Here is a 13064-nt window from a genome sequence, read left to right as displayed (position 1 = left end):
AACTATGAATATAAGCGTGGATAATCATCTATAAGACCAATTGTGTTATGACTTGGTTTCTCTTCCAAGTGTTGTAAACAAGTATTTACAAGCCATAATCATAACTTCTCTGTAAAATAGCCATCTACAAACAAAAGATAGTTGGATGCTTACGTGTTAGACTATCTAACAACAGCTTATATATACACATACCTATATTCAAACTTTACTACGTAAACGGTACAGTCTGCAATGTAAAACTGTACAAAACGGTAGTTTTAGGTAAACTATGGGCTACAGACGATCTTACGTTGCGAGCTCATGCGCACTAGCTACAAATCCAAACTACATTGATGCAAAAATATGAGGGGTGTGTTTATACTTGCTAGTATCCATGTTGCAGCACTGCTGGCGCCAGGCAACCTTACATGGAGGCCAGCCAATCAGGCTTTTTTTTACTCACATCAATTATGCTACCAGCCAGTACATGCGCCATGTGCACACAATCAGTTTGTTTCCCTCAAGCCAGGTTACATGCAGTTGTTGTGTTGTTCTAGCCAAAACCTAGCTGCCAATTGGCACAGTGTGAGCTAAGACCAAATGAAATTGATTTTATTCTCGTTTTCACCCGAAGGGGCTAAGGTCCCGCTTGGAGGACTGGAGATTCTAAAAAAAATCTATATTATCTAAGCTGAAGTGGATTATATATGAGATTCTAGGATTCAAACGGACCTAAGGTTTGATTTGGTGACAAGGGGATCCCGGGAGGATTAGAGGGAATTGAGGGGGAAATGAACTAATTTTCTCCTCAATCCCCTCCGATACTCCCGGGTCACCAAATCAGCTCTAAAGGTGTGGTCTAATAATTGCCTATACCATTCGTATTATCGTAAGCCATACTAGTTGTTTTTTCCCTAGCAACCTTCCTCGTGAGATCAATGGAGGACTTCAACTTTTATGGTATATATACAACAACGCAGGCTCACTGGCTTCTTTCGGTTTAATATGTCAAGACCCACTTTCCTTCTCCCATTTTTTTTATTTTGTCCTTACTAAAAGAGTAACTTACTCCCTCCGTTTATTTTATTAGTCGCGTTTAATTTAAAAATAAATTAGCGGACGATAACTATTCGATAACGGAGGTAGTACTTTTGTGCCTTGTTGATTGCTGGTTCATTAAAGCGTCATTAGACCTTCGAGGTAGCAAAAGCTTGGTGTTGTAAAAGCAGCTCCAATAGTTATATAAATTTTAGCTCTCTACTAGCATCTTCAAGGAACTTTTTATTTTTAACTCTTTGTTTGACTCTCAGTTTACCTCTCCATAAAGATTAAACTCTATATATACATATCATTCTAACAGACTCTCCAACATGCAAGTTAATTTGGCTAGCCAGAGTGGCTATTCAAATTTGGCTAGTGAGGGAGCCAATTTGGACAGCTGGATGACTTAGTGAGTTGAATGGCTAGTCTGTTGGAAAGTAATTTTGCTATTAAAAAGTTAAGCTTTGGTTTGACGAGTCATTTAGCTAGTCTTTTGAAGATAAAGCACATATTTATAAAATTGCTAACTAAATTTGAGAGTCTAAAATTGTGAGGTTTCCAAAAACTCTCTAAATATAGGTTGTAGTTTTGTTTTAATCTGTCGGTACGTAAAGATTGGCAATGAAAGTGTGTGAAGACAGTGGCATATGATGGAGAAAATCAAGGTGTGGCTCAAACAGTGGCACAAGGAAATTCATAGTGTAAATGAAAACAAAAGTACCATATTTATACTATACTTAAAGCACCAGTTTCAACGATCGTCACACGTCATCTTTTTATAAATAACCCCTCACAGTTATTTCAAATTAATCCGTTGCACGCCTATATATGGCTAAACAGCGGCCCAGCATGGGCCATACGCTCGTGGGCCACAACTCTGGCCCATGCACGACATGTCGGTCTGCTGACTGTGATGGGTCAGTCTGTCGAACCATTTGATTAAATCAGCGTAAAATGTTAAAAATCGGATTTTTTTATAAATAACCCTCACAGTTATTTCAATTTAATCCGTTGCACGCCTATATATGGCCAAACGGCGGCCCAGTATGGGTCAGACGCTCGTGGGCCACAACTCTGGCCCATGCACGTCATGTCGGTCTACTGATTGTGACGGGCCAGCCTGTCGGCCCATTTGATTAAATCAGCATAAAATGTTAAAAAACGGTGCATGAGGTGGGGTTTGAACCTATGCCCTGATGAAACAAGGGCGGGAAACACTGGGTGAAGTAATCTAACCAGTAGAACATCATGCTCAAATGTTTTTAATATTGAATATAAATTGTATATATGTTTATACGTTTTTTTAAAATAAAAAAATAATCGTGTCGGGCTGGGCGAGCACTACAGGCCGAGGCTACAGCCCAAGCACGACACGACGTTCTTGGCTCTTGCAAGCATTAGGTTGTTTCTGAGACCACATTGGCGCAATGGACTCCATGGTGTTTGAGGTTGATGAATTGGATGGAGCAACAATGATTTGTCACACTAACAGTAAAAATGAAAGGTTATTTATTGGTTTTAAACGTTAGTAATTGCTACGAAGTAGCATAATTTATATGGAGTACATTCGGTTTTTATTGATGCCTGACTTTAGCAATCACTCCATATTTTGATCCATCTTTTTTATAAGTTTGAGTTCATGTGATTTATTTTAGAAACTTGAGCTCAAAAGCTTTCTCTTATTTAGTCTCTGTATGGTTAGAATTATGTTATTTTATAATCTCTGTTCGTTCAGTCAGTCGTTATGAACTCTCTTCTAATCGTTCACTTTATTGGTCGTGTTGTACCATGATATATTGCATGGAGTAAACAATAATATCAGTTAGTTAAATCAAAAAAATATTATACGGAGAGCGGAAAGAATCAATAAAAAATCTTGATTTTTTTGGTGGATAGTTTACGTGGGTATTGTTGTAAGCCGTCGCAACGCACGGACAACCGACTAGTAGACAATAAAAGCAAAGTACCTTATACATAGGAAGGGATCAACTTACATAATTTTGATCAACTATAACGTAGCACTAAAAATTTGCAAAAAATAAAAACAATCAATAATGAAATACATATTTCTTGATCATTAACTTCCTCACCATTGTCTCTTCATTTGCCTCTACTTCACGTTGGTTCACTTCCACTATAACCTTGACTATAATTTTTTTTTCAAATCTAACAATTATGATTCATCAACCATATATTAGACTTTAGAGTTTTCAATTGTGGAATCAGAGTCTTAAGAGCAACTCCAAAACGATGTCAAATATTTTCCAAAAACTGATTATTGGGAGCCGACTAAAAAGTTTTAGGAGTGAATTACGATATGTACTACAATCGTACACCTAAACAAAGAATAAAAAAATAAGAATTGGGGAAAAAGAACGGACCTATATCTAGGTGTTCTGACCAGCACAAATTTCTAGCAAGATGTGTTGTCATTTGCAACAATCGATCGATCCGTGATTCCGTGGGCACAACATTGGCATACAATGACACGGTGGTTTTTCTCCTTAGATACGGGTGGCGAGCTTGGCTGTGTCGCGCCACCAGCATGTCTCACGCTCCGTCTTCTTGAGTGGAGAAGCAGGTGTCATCTGGGCCCATAGCTTCCGCCGCGCTGGGCTTAGTGGGCTACCTGTGTTGCCGCCGTGAGTCCGTGACGACAACTTCCTTGGATGTCGCGGCGCTGGCATAGCAGCACTAATTTTTTTTAGAGAGGATGAGCAGAAGCGGAACGAGACATTTGAGATTGAGTATTCAAAAAATTAAAAGATTAAAGAAATTAATGCTCTAACGCTATTTTATATAATATATTATTGGTAAATTACTATAGATTACAAAAATCTTGAGTATTCAATGAATACTCATGAATACCCCTAGGCCCGCCTCCGAGGATGAGTGAGTTGTTGGAGTAAGGAAAGTCAGATTTCTCTTTTAATATTTATTTTTGATAGGTTTACATGTCTTTTTGCAGATGCTCTAACGTCAATAAGTACACACTATAAAAATTTTAAAAGTAAAAATATACCTCTTTGAACAAGCTTTTTTTTTCTTTGTCTGCTTGTTTCCAAGACTTCCGAGTGAAGCAGAAGTGCAAAACAGAGAACACCACCATCAATCGGACAACACGCGCAACGGCCAGGCCGTCGGGGGCGCTGCGCAGGCGCAAAACGGCGACAAGTGAGAACTGAGGAGGGGCTAGCTGAGAAGAGCAGCCGCAGCACGAACCGGCCGCGGGACACGAGCGGAGCAGCAGGGGCCGAAGACGGGTGGAGCGGAGCAGCACGAACTCGCGCTATCGCTTGCGAAGTTTGCCGACGCGCAGCGCGTCGACGACCTCACTATTTTTTTTCAGATAATGGATTGTTCGGTTATTCCCAATACACATGGATTGGATGAGATTATAAAAAATTGAGAAGAAATTTGACTTGTTTGGGATTCAAACCTATCCAATCCCGCTCAATCCACATGGATTGAGAGCTAACCGAACCAGCCCTAAGCTGGGCCTCACACGCTTTTTTTTTTTCGTCTTTTGCCTCCGGCCCACGGGCGTCGGGCCAATCGTGCGCCCATTGCCACCGCCCTACGCTTTCGCTCTCGTCGCACACCTCTTCCTGTCCTCCTGGCCTTGCTGCCCGATGGCCCATCTCTGTAGGCACGCAAACGCAACCCACCGCCGCGCCGGCGCCGCCGCCGGCCCTACTTCCTTACCCTTCCCTGGCCGTCTCCCGAAGTTCGCTGTCTCCGCTTTAACCATCCGTGGTCCCGTTCTTCTGCAGTAAGCGGGTGTTTCTGTGCCCACGCACTGGCGTCACGCGGACCCCACTGTTTGTAGGTAAAATCCTCGCTCCTCCTTCCCTGTGGCCGTGGCTGCCATACTGCCATTGCAATTAACAGATGCTTCTTCGAATCTTATTATCTGCTGTATACTTCGTCTCTTTGTTTAAGGGTTACAAGGACGATACCCCAGGCCATCACAGTCGCATTATTCAGGAACAGGAAAGATGTCTACACGTTACCAGCACACATGTAAAGCATGTTAACTGCATTTCAGTTTCAGAGAAAGTCTACCCCAGACAACCACCATGTTACAAAGGAACGAAATGGAGTGCTGTTCGAAAACGAAGTGACACCTCAGTTTCAGAAGAAAAGAGAATAAAGCGACACCAGACAATCTCCAGGTTACTCACTATACTTGTATCTGTGCAGGCAACATTAGTATCAGTGCAATGGCTGCGTTGTAAAAAAAAAACTCAACCGGCCGTGGTAAGACAGTCCTTAAACATTACATCAAGAACGTATTGTAACCAGGCCATGTGCTTTGACGTGGGACAAATGAAAAATGTTTTTTAACCCCAGCCTAAAATTCACTCCCACGAGGAGTCGAACTCTCTCGCGTGGCCTAAAATTTGCTCATACGGAAAGTCAAACTTAACACCTAAAAAGTGCTACTCGGACCATCTAACCAACACAGGTAGAGGCCTTTTTTTTTTTGCCAATGACCGTGTTGAGCTACTTGCGCATTTTCTGCAATAATGCGATTTGTGCGTCTTTCTTGAGTACAGGCTGGTTTATTTCATTATGGCAGTAAATACCTTGGCTCAGGACGCTTTGCTTTGGTAAGGTTGCAGATAAATTGGCGTCTTTTTCAATGTTTTTTTCTTGCATGTCATCATTAGGGGGTGTTTGGTTACACCCCGCTAAAATTTAGCCCCTGTCCCATCGAATGTTTGAACCTCCGTTCCGGGTATTAAATGTAGTCGGATTATAAAACTAATTTGTCAGCCGAAGATTAAAAGACGAGACGAATCTAGTCCAGTTGGTTGGGTCTATATTTCATACTCCTATTTAAAAGTCAAACGTTTGATGTGACCCGGGCTAAACTTTAGCAGGAGCAACCAAACACCCCCTTAGTTGTTATGCACTCTGACAGTACAGGTCTGTGGTCAGTTTAACTTTTGTGTGTTCTATGTATGAAATTGAGAACTAAGTAGTTTAGAGCAACTCTAAAAGGATACTAAACTATTTCCACCAAAAAAATGATTATTAAGGACAGCTAAAAACTTTTATAGGTAAATTATTGTCATATTGTGTCTACCCCAACAATTCCCTTAAACAAAAACTGAAAAACCGGGTTCAAATTTTTTTTTAAAAAAAACATCTTCCAGGCAGGCCTCTTTGCACCTGCGTATGGGTTTTCAACGATGGACCTTTGTATTTTGTTTTTTTTTTTGTTTTTTGACGTGGGAAGCAGCAACAATCTGCATGTGCTGCATGCCAGGTTGAAACGGCCGCCGGGCTGAAGCCGTCTGTTTTACCATCCCAAGCACGATAAAACAGATATTGGGGAGGAACGCTCACCCACAAATATGCGGGAGTGGAGGACGTCGATGCAGGATGTGGAATTTTTAGGAAGAAGATAAGGGAACTATTGGAGCAAGAAAAAACAGTTCTTTCCTGATATTTGTTTTGGGGTAAGTCTGCATTTTCTTTTAGAGTTGCTCTTATCTGACTAGTTAACGAAACTAAAAGAATGTGCATGGGTTAGTGAGACAATTCTCTTTATTCAAAATATGACATGTTTAGTTCATCTTATTTGCATGCAAAGATGTACAGGGCTTTCTCAATAATTAGGTGGCTCATCCAATTCTTCTGATGTTCTTGTGTCAAATCATTACACAATGTACAAAGGCACAGAGAATTTTCTTGAGCGTGAAGCGCAAGCTGTTTGAGTAATGATCACTGCTGACGAATCATGTGCCCACTAGTCTGCTTAATTTAGCTTCTTTCATCTGGAAAATAATGATCACTTAGTTGTATCACACGTTCACACTACTACTTACAGGTTCAATATGTTGAAAGTTCGGTTCATCTTCTTAGGCGTGCAGAGGTGTTTAACACTTCCTCAACAATTAGGTGGTTTATCCAAATCTTCTGATATTCTTGTTCAGACCATTAAGGGCTTGTTCGGTTAGGGGTGAATTGAAGGGGATTAAATCCCTTCCTACTCAAAATTGAATGATTCAACCCCTCAATCCTCATGCAACCGAATAAGGCCTAAAATGTACAAAGGTGTAGGGCATTTTCTTGAGTGTGATGCACAAGTTGTTTGAATAATAATCACTACTGACCTTAGTCATGTGCCAACTAGTTTGCTTCATTGACTTCTTTCGTATGGAAAATAATGATCCCTAGTGACCTTTAGAGTTTAAATCGCTTGGTTGCATCACACTTTCACATTACTACCTTACAGGGCCAAAGGACATGGCTGATTCTCAGTAATTTGCAAATGATTTAATTGTATCACACTAGTTGTAGGATAGAGTTTAATGATATAAATTTTGTTAGTATGAGTTTTTTGCTGATCAAGTTTTGTCATGAATTAGCAAATACGTTGGTCTAACACATAACAAGGCTCGTGTACAACACTTGGTCAAGTATTTTTTGTGATCAGTTCCAAGGAATAACATTCATGTGATTTGCAAGGTTATATGTCTAGCTTTGACCGTATGGGTTTCTTTCCTGTTTAGGCCTTGTTCGTTTGTGTCGGATTGGTGGGTCGGAACGATTCCGAGCCGGATTGCTTCTTTAATTTATATTAACTTTGATTAGCCGGAACGATTCCGGGTGCAATCCGATGTAAACGAACAAGGCCTTAGCCTTGTTCGCTTGGGTCTGGATCGAAGGGGATCTTCTATTCAATTTTGACTAGAGAGGGATTTAGTCCCCTCCAATTCCCTTCAATTTAGACGCAACCGAACAAGCCCTTAAGAGGTTCTATATTTTGTTTTAGAATAAGGTTTTGTATGGCTGTATGTAGTAGGTGTAGGACCACAAGTCCCTTCCTTGCTCCTTAGTCCTTCCATCTCTTCTTTGTTCTTCCTTCCATCATGACTTGCAGTTTGTTATATCAGATGACATTGTCCTCCTCTGGAGCATGCATTATTATCGGTTGAAATTTTACAGCCTCTGCCTCTTCATTTCACAAACTTCCTATTGTATCAGTGTTATGTTCTTTTCCTGGATGTGATGTTTAATGCTTGTCAATTGACAACATGAATCTTAGACAGTGCACATAAACTGGATAACTCTTGAAGTTTGATTATATGATTTTTCCCTAATTGTGAATGTGCGGGGATGTTCTTGAATATAGGATAAGAACAGCATCTTGTTTGTACTGTACCATAATATATTGAAAACTGATGAGCTTAAAACCATCTACTTGCTGTGGGTGTCTATAGTTCATTGTCGTCATTGATACCAATGATACATATTTCTGTTCTAGTTTCCTGTGAGGTTGTTCACTTGGATGTGTAACTTTTGATCCAAAACTTACGTGTTTATTCAAGCTTCCTTCACTACAATTAGGTCTAGATTTATAGCTTTTGGTACCAGGTTTCCTTCAGTAGAATTACCTTTTCAGTGTTTAGCTGGTAGTTTGAACTTACAACTAATTAATCGCGCCATAGGAGAAATAGATCTGGGAATCGATGTATTAGGTGATGTGAATTATCTTGACGTCTCCACAGAATTAATCTGGCTCTAGTTTCTTTGCAAGAACTTTTACTCATTAGATTTCTCCAGCCTAGCTTGTCACATGTGTGTTTGGTTTGTGCCCAAATTAACCTTTGACACAAATTTCTCTATCCCCAAAAGTTTTGAAAGCCACACCAAACACCTGGTATCGTCCTAGCAAGTTTAGAGAAACCTTTTGTCCAAGCTTTGGGATCGAGTATTGAAGCAGCATGGGGTTTGGATTTGCTGTAACTTGGTCGATTGAAATTCTTTCTATGAATATGGATGGTTAAGGGCTAGCTCCTAGATCTGGTTCAGCCCTCTTACAGAATTAGATGTGGTGTTGGATCACAATTAGTCTTGGAACGTTTGAATATTTGGCCTCCAGGTTTTGGCTTGTTTTGTGCCTGGCACTCCTAGCCTGTAGTTTCTACAGGATTGATTTTTCCAAGTAGAGTTACATAAGCAAACTGAAGGCCACAGTTTCTTAAACAAAAGTTTGCTATGATTATTGCTCTATGTTGCCTGTCTAAACCACTAGTGTCTCTAGGAAGAAATTGAGCTAGGCTCAGTTGGTGGGACCGTGTGGGAGGCGTGGGTGTACACTGTACATCCACATCCAGGTCTTTGTCACACCCACTTCGATTTGGATGCCTATTTCTTCTTATTTAATTACATAACCATCTAGTTCATCCTGGGTTGTTTGTGTGTGTTTTTTAATACTGTTGATGACTTGATATTGTAGCACACTTCTATTGTAAGTTGAAACCGTGTCGCATAATCCTCTAAGATTGTACTCACTCCGTATCAAAATAGTATTCGTTTAAATCTGTTAATTATCTAAAACACATACATCAAGTGTTGTACGCATCTGTTTGTGCTAGAGAACTGTGTGATTAAGAGAGGAACTAGTGCTTGATGATACTTGGACTGTTTGCGATGCCGTGTAGCATATTTGGCGTGTCTGCCTGATGATATATAGGGTTCTGAACCGAGCTACATGTTATGACTGCTGCTACATGGCATGTCATGGCATGGCAACGGCACAAGTAGCGTGCATGTTATGTTGTTTTTATTATTACTTGTATATGCAAGTAGCTTGCATGTTATGTTGTTTTTCTTCCCCCCCTTTTTATGGAGATAGGATGTTATATTTTGTGTTGTGAAGTCCATCAAGAGTACCGTGGATTCTTTTGCAGCATCAAATTCCGCCCAATATAAAACTGAAAGGAACATGTGGCTGGAGAAGAGTCTCATACTAGGACAGTTGGGGGTTGAATTCTTGCGTAGGCAATGAGTTGGCTGCAGAATCCACGCCTGTCTCTGAAAGCAGGAGCGCTTTTGAGTTGTTCCGATGTCGGTATCCTGGTAGGATTCCTAGCTACCTCGGACTCGTAGTAGGCATGGCTATCGAGCCTTGGGATCCATTCAGTGCGTTGCTCAAAAGCAACGGCGACGGTAGACGCTGATGGATGGATGGATGGCACCATAGCCTTTTCTAGGGTCCGGCACGACACCTGGTACCCGAACACGAACTATTCCAAACTACACATAGCTGAAATACCCATCAGTCAAACGAGTGGCACCCGTAAAGAATGCAAATTGGGTATATACTGATAGCAAATAGGTGGTTTTCTCACTGGTTGTGCGGTCCGTGGTATGTATGCGTGTTTATCTTATATTTATCTGTTTGATATTTGGTAGCTGTGTGATTGATTATATTTTTTTTTTCTCACCAGCAAAATCTTGTCTATTTTGTTGGTTTTCTCATATTCGGGCATACGTGAACCTAAATTATTGTGCAGTGTTATATATATCCGAACCCAAGTTATTGTTTAGTGTTTTCTTGGGACAACAATCAGCGCTAGCGCTAGCGCTCCAGTGGGTTCCCTGTTATATCTCATATCTCATTTTCTATTTTAAATTTCTCTCTACAAACAGGTCAAACATTATTATCTATAGTTTCACGTCCCATATTTTACACGCTCTATTGAAGACGGTCTTACGGCATCTCCAAGGAACTCTTTATTTTTTACTTTCTATTTAACTCTCTATTTAATTTTTCATAAAGATTATATTCTATATGTAGCATTTCATTTCAACAGACAAGTTAGCTTGGCTAGCCAGAGTGGCTAGCCAAATTTGATTAGAAAGGAGGCTAATTTGGAGAGTCGGATGGCTTGGTGAGTTGGATAGCTAGTCTGTGCTACAGTTATTTTGCTGTTAAATAACCAGAATTTGGCTTGCCGAGTCGTTTGGCTAGTCCATTGAATATGCTCTAAAGCTTTTTGAGGTACATAGTTTTTTTTATATGGATATATATTAAAACTATGCATCTAGAAAAAGTGAAAAGTATATAATTTAGAACAAAGAGAGTGTCAGTTTTTGTATCCCCAAACTAGTTTGATGCTACATATACTGACGTATTTTTTTTCTCTCCTTTCGAAAAATACGTCACCAAATTAGGACAAAACACGTCTTTTATCTAAACTTCACCAAGACTAGACAGGCTCAAATTAGGGCAAAACTGAAAAGATGATCTAAAATCTGGAACATGCAGTATTGGAGACGAAGACCTGTTAACCTCGGTCAAGTACATGCGCTAGAATGATTAGGCTTTGCACCATGATAAGCGAGTGTACTTGATGGTTACTTGTCGTGTGCAGTTTGCGTTGGGCAACTGCGCACGGCTCGCCGACGCGTCTGATGTGATTGGTAGAAGCAGACATCTGTTCTCTAATCTCTATCAGACGGTCCGGCATACACAACCTAGAGACGTTGGATCCGTTTTCTTTTTCATATAAAAGAGACAACTAAAATATATGCGATACAATCCTGCCTTTGGATTAAAAATAAAGTTAAAAGACAATATATATTTAAAGAGTCGTGTAGAACATATCTCTTATATATTTTTAAATAATCCCTTAAAAACCCTTCAAAATACCCTATATTAAATTGTGTTGCAGATGCCTTGAGGCTAGGTATGCATGCATATGGCGTTCTGGCCGTTTGGATACAGGGAACTAGTTTTTAGTTTTTAGTGCACGTGCAGCCTGCAGGCAGGTGGGAGTGGGATGCGCGCGCGCGTCCACCCGCGGACACCGCCGCTGTTTGCGGGGCGGCACCGTGCCGAGCGAGCGCGGAGCTGTGGCTGTGGATCCATCCCTCCGATCCGATGTCCAGGCGGCCAGCAGCCCCTGTCACCTCAAGACTGTCGCGCGCGGATGCCGGACGAGCTCCCGTGAACGAACCCGCCGCGCCGCGCTGTGCTGTTCTGTGCCTGCCCGTGTGCGATTCATAGCTTGTTCGTTCCCGCGCGCGCATTGTGCGCCGGCGAGACCTGCTGCTAGTACCCTTGCTCGCTGCCATCGCTGGCAGGCGCGGGGCCAGGTCATCGCATCGCCATGGCTCCCCTCACACAGAGTACTACGTCGCTTTCGCACGGGATTGGGCGGCCATGATCCGTGCCCTGCGCTCTTGTATATACGTCTACTTGGGAGTTGGGAGCCGAGTTCGGACTGCACGCAGGGACAGCGCCGATCGAGTTGCGTGTGGTGTGTATCACAAGGGGGACGAGATGAGAGAGACAAATTCCCCTGCGCGCGTCGTCTCCATCGTGTGTACGTACTGTGCAAAAGCGCCGCGTAACGATAATGCTACCGGTATTTGTATAACTGCAACTGGGTACCATGCACGTACGTACGCCATGTTAGTACTGCTGCTGGTACGAACTCGAAGCGAAGCGAAGCGAAGCCAAGCTCTATATATATTGCTAGCGTGGAGCCGTAGACGTACGTAATCGGTGGCGCGCGCTGGCACCACCACCACCACCCACTGATTGCCTTTTTATCGCTCTTGTTATCGTACGTCTAATATGATGAGGCGACGATGAACAAACAACCCCCGCCTAGCGCTTTTGTTCCATGCGCATCGTTATTATAGTCCTACTGTTGGCACCGATCTCGCACCAAGCACTGAGAGTGTAGTGTCTGGCGACGCCCTCTGCGGCGCTCGCGCGCGAATGTTCCGCGACCTCGCTGCAGTAGTGACTCTTTCCCTACGTCGTTTCGAACAGTCCACACTCTAGGCCGGACGGTTCATGATGGCGCGAGGTTGTCTTCCTCCTTATAATAACCTAGATCTCGTCCCCCTGAGGGAGAGATCTTAGAGTGCTCCGAGTCGGCAGACTGCCCAGGGCGTCCTCATACAACATAGAGTCACCTAAAAATTAATAGATCAAGTCAAGAAAGAGTGTCTTGAGTGAACAACTAGATGTTGCCCCCGGTGAGGGGTAAGATCCTAGAGTCGGCAGGCCACCCACGATAGATCTAGACGACATAGAGTCAAATAGGGGTGAAGGTGCATATGCGCAAAAGCTACAACTAAAGCTATGGTACATCTACTCCTAGGGCAGAAATTGTGGGAGATAGATATCCATTGAGTCCTTGTAGCGTGGATATGTGTAACACCCGGTTTTAAAGGACAAAGTCGGGTGCATCTCATACATGCGCCAAGAAGACAACATATATAATAAC

General features: G+C 42.0%; 1 long non-coding RNA gene across 3 annotated transcripts; it reads left to right on the top strand.

Annotated features, from left to right (window-relative positions):
- The first annotated feature begins 4573 nt into the window (after window positions 1-4573).
- LOC103631678 (uncharacterized) lies at window positions 4574-10729 on the top strand. Of its 3 annotated transcripts, XR_555312.4 has the most exons (4): window positions 4574-4849; window positions 4963-5195; window positions 6296-6488; window positions 6623-10729. It is a non-coding gene; the product is annotated as an uncharacterized lncRNA (long non-coding RNA). The 3 variants fall into 3 exon arrangements; XR_555311.4 differs by having other exon boundaries at window positions 6296-10729; XR_004852641.1 differs by lacking the exons at window positions 6296-6488; window positions 6623-10729 and having other exon boundaries at window positions 4963-5372.
- The last annotated feature ends 2335 nt before the right edge of the window (window positions 10730-13064 follow it).

Source organism: Zea mays, chromosome 1 (assembly GCF_902167145.1).
Source record: "Zea mays cultivar B73 chromosome 1, Zm-B73-REFERENCE-NAM-5.0, whole genome shotgun sequence".
Classification (NCBI taxonomy): domain Eukaryota; kingdom Viridiplantae; phylum Streptophyta; class Magnoliopsida; order Poales; family Poaceae; genus Zea; species Zea mays.
The sequence above is the reverse complement of the archived record's forward strand: the minus strand, read 5'-3'. Positions and strand labels throughout refer to the sequence as shown.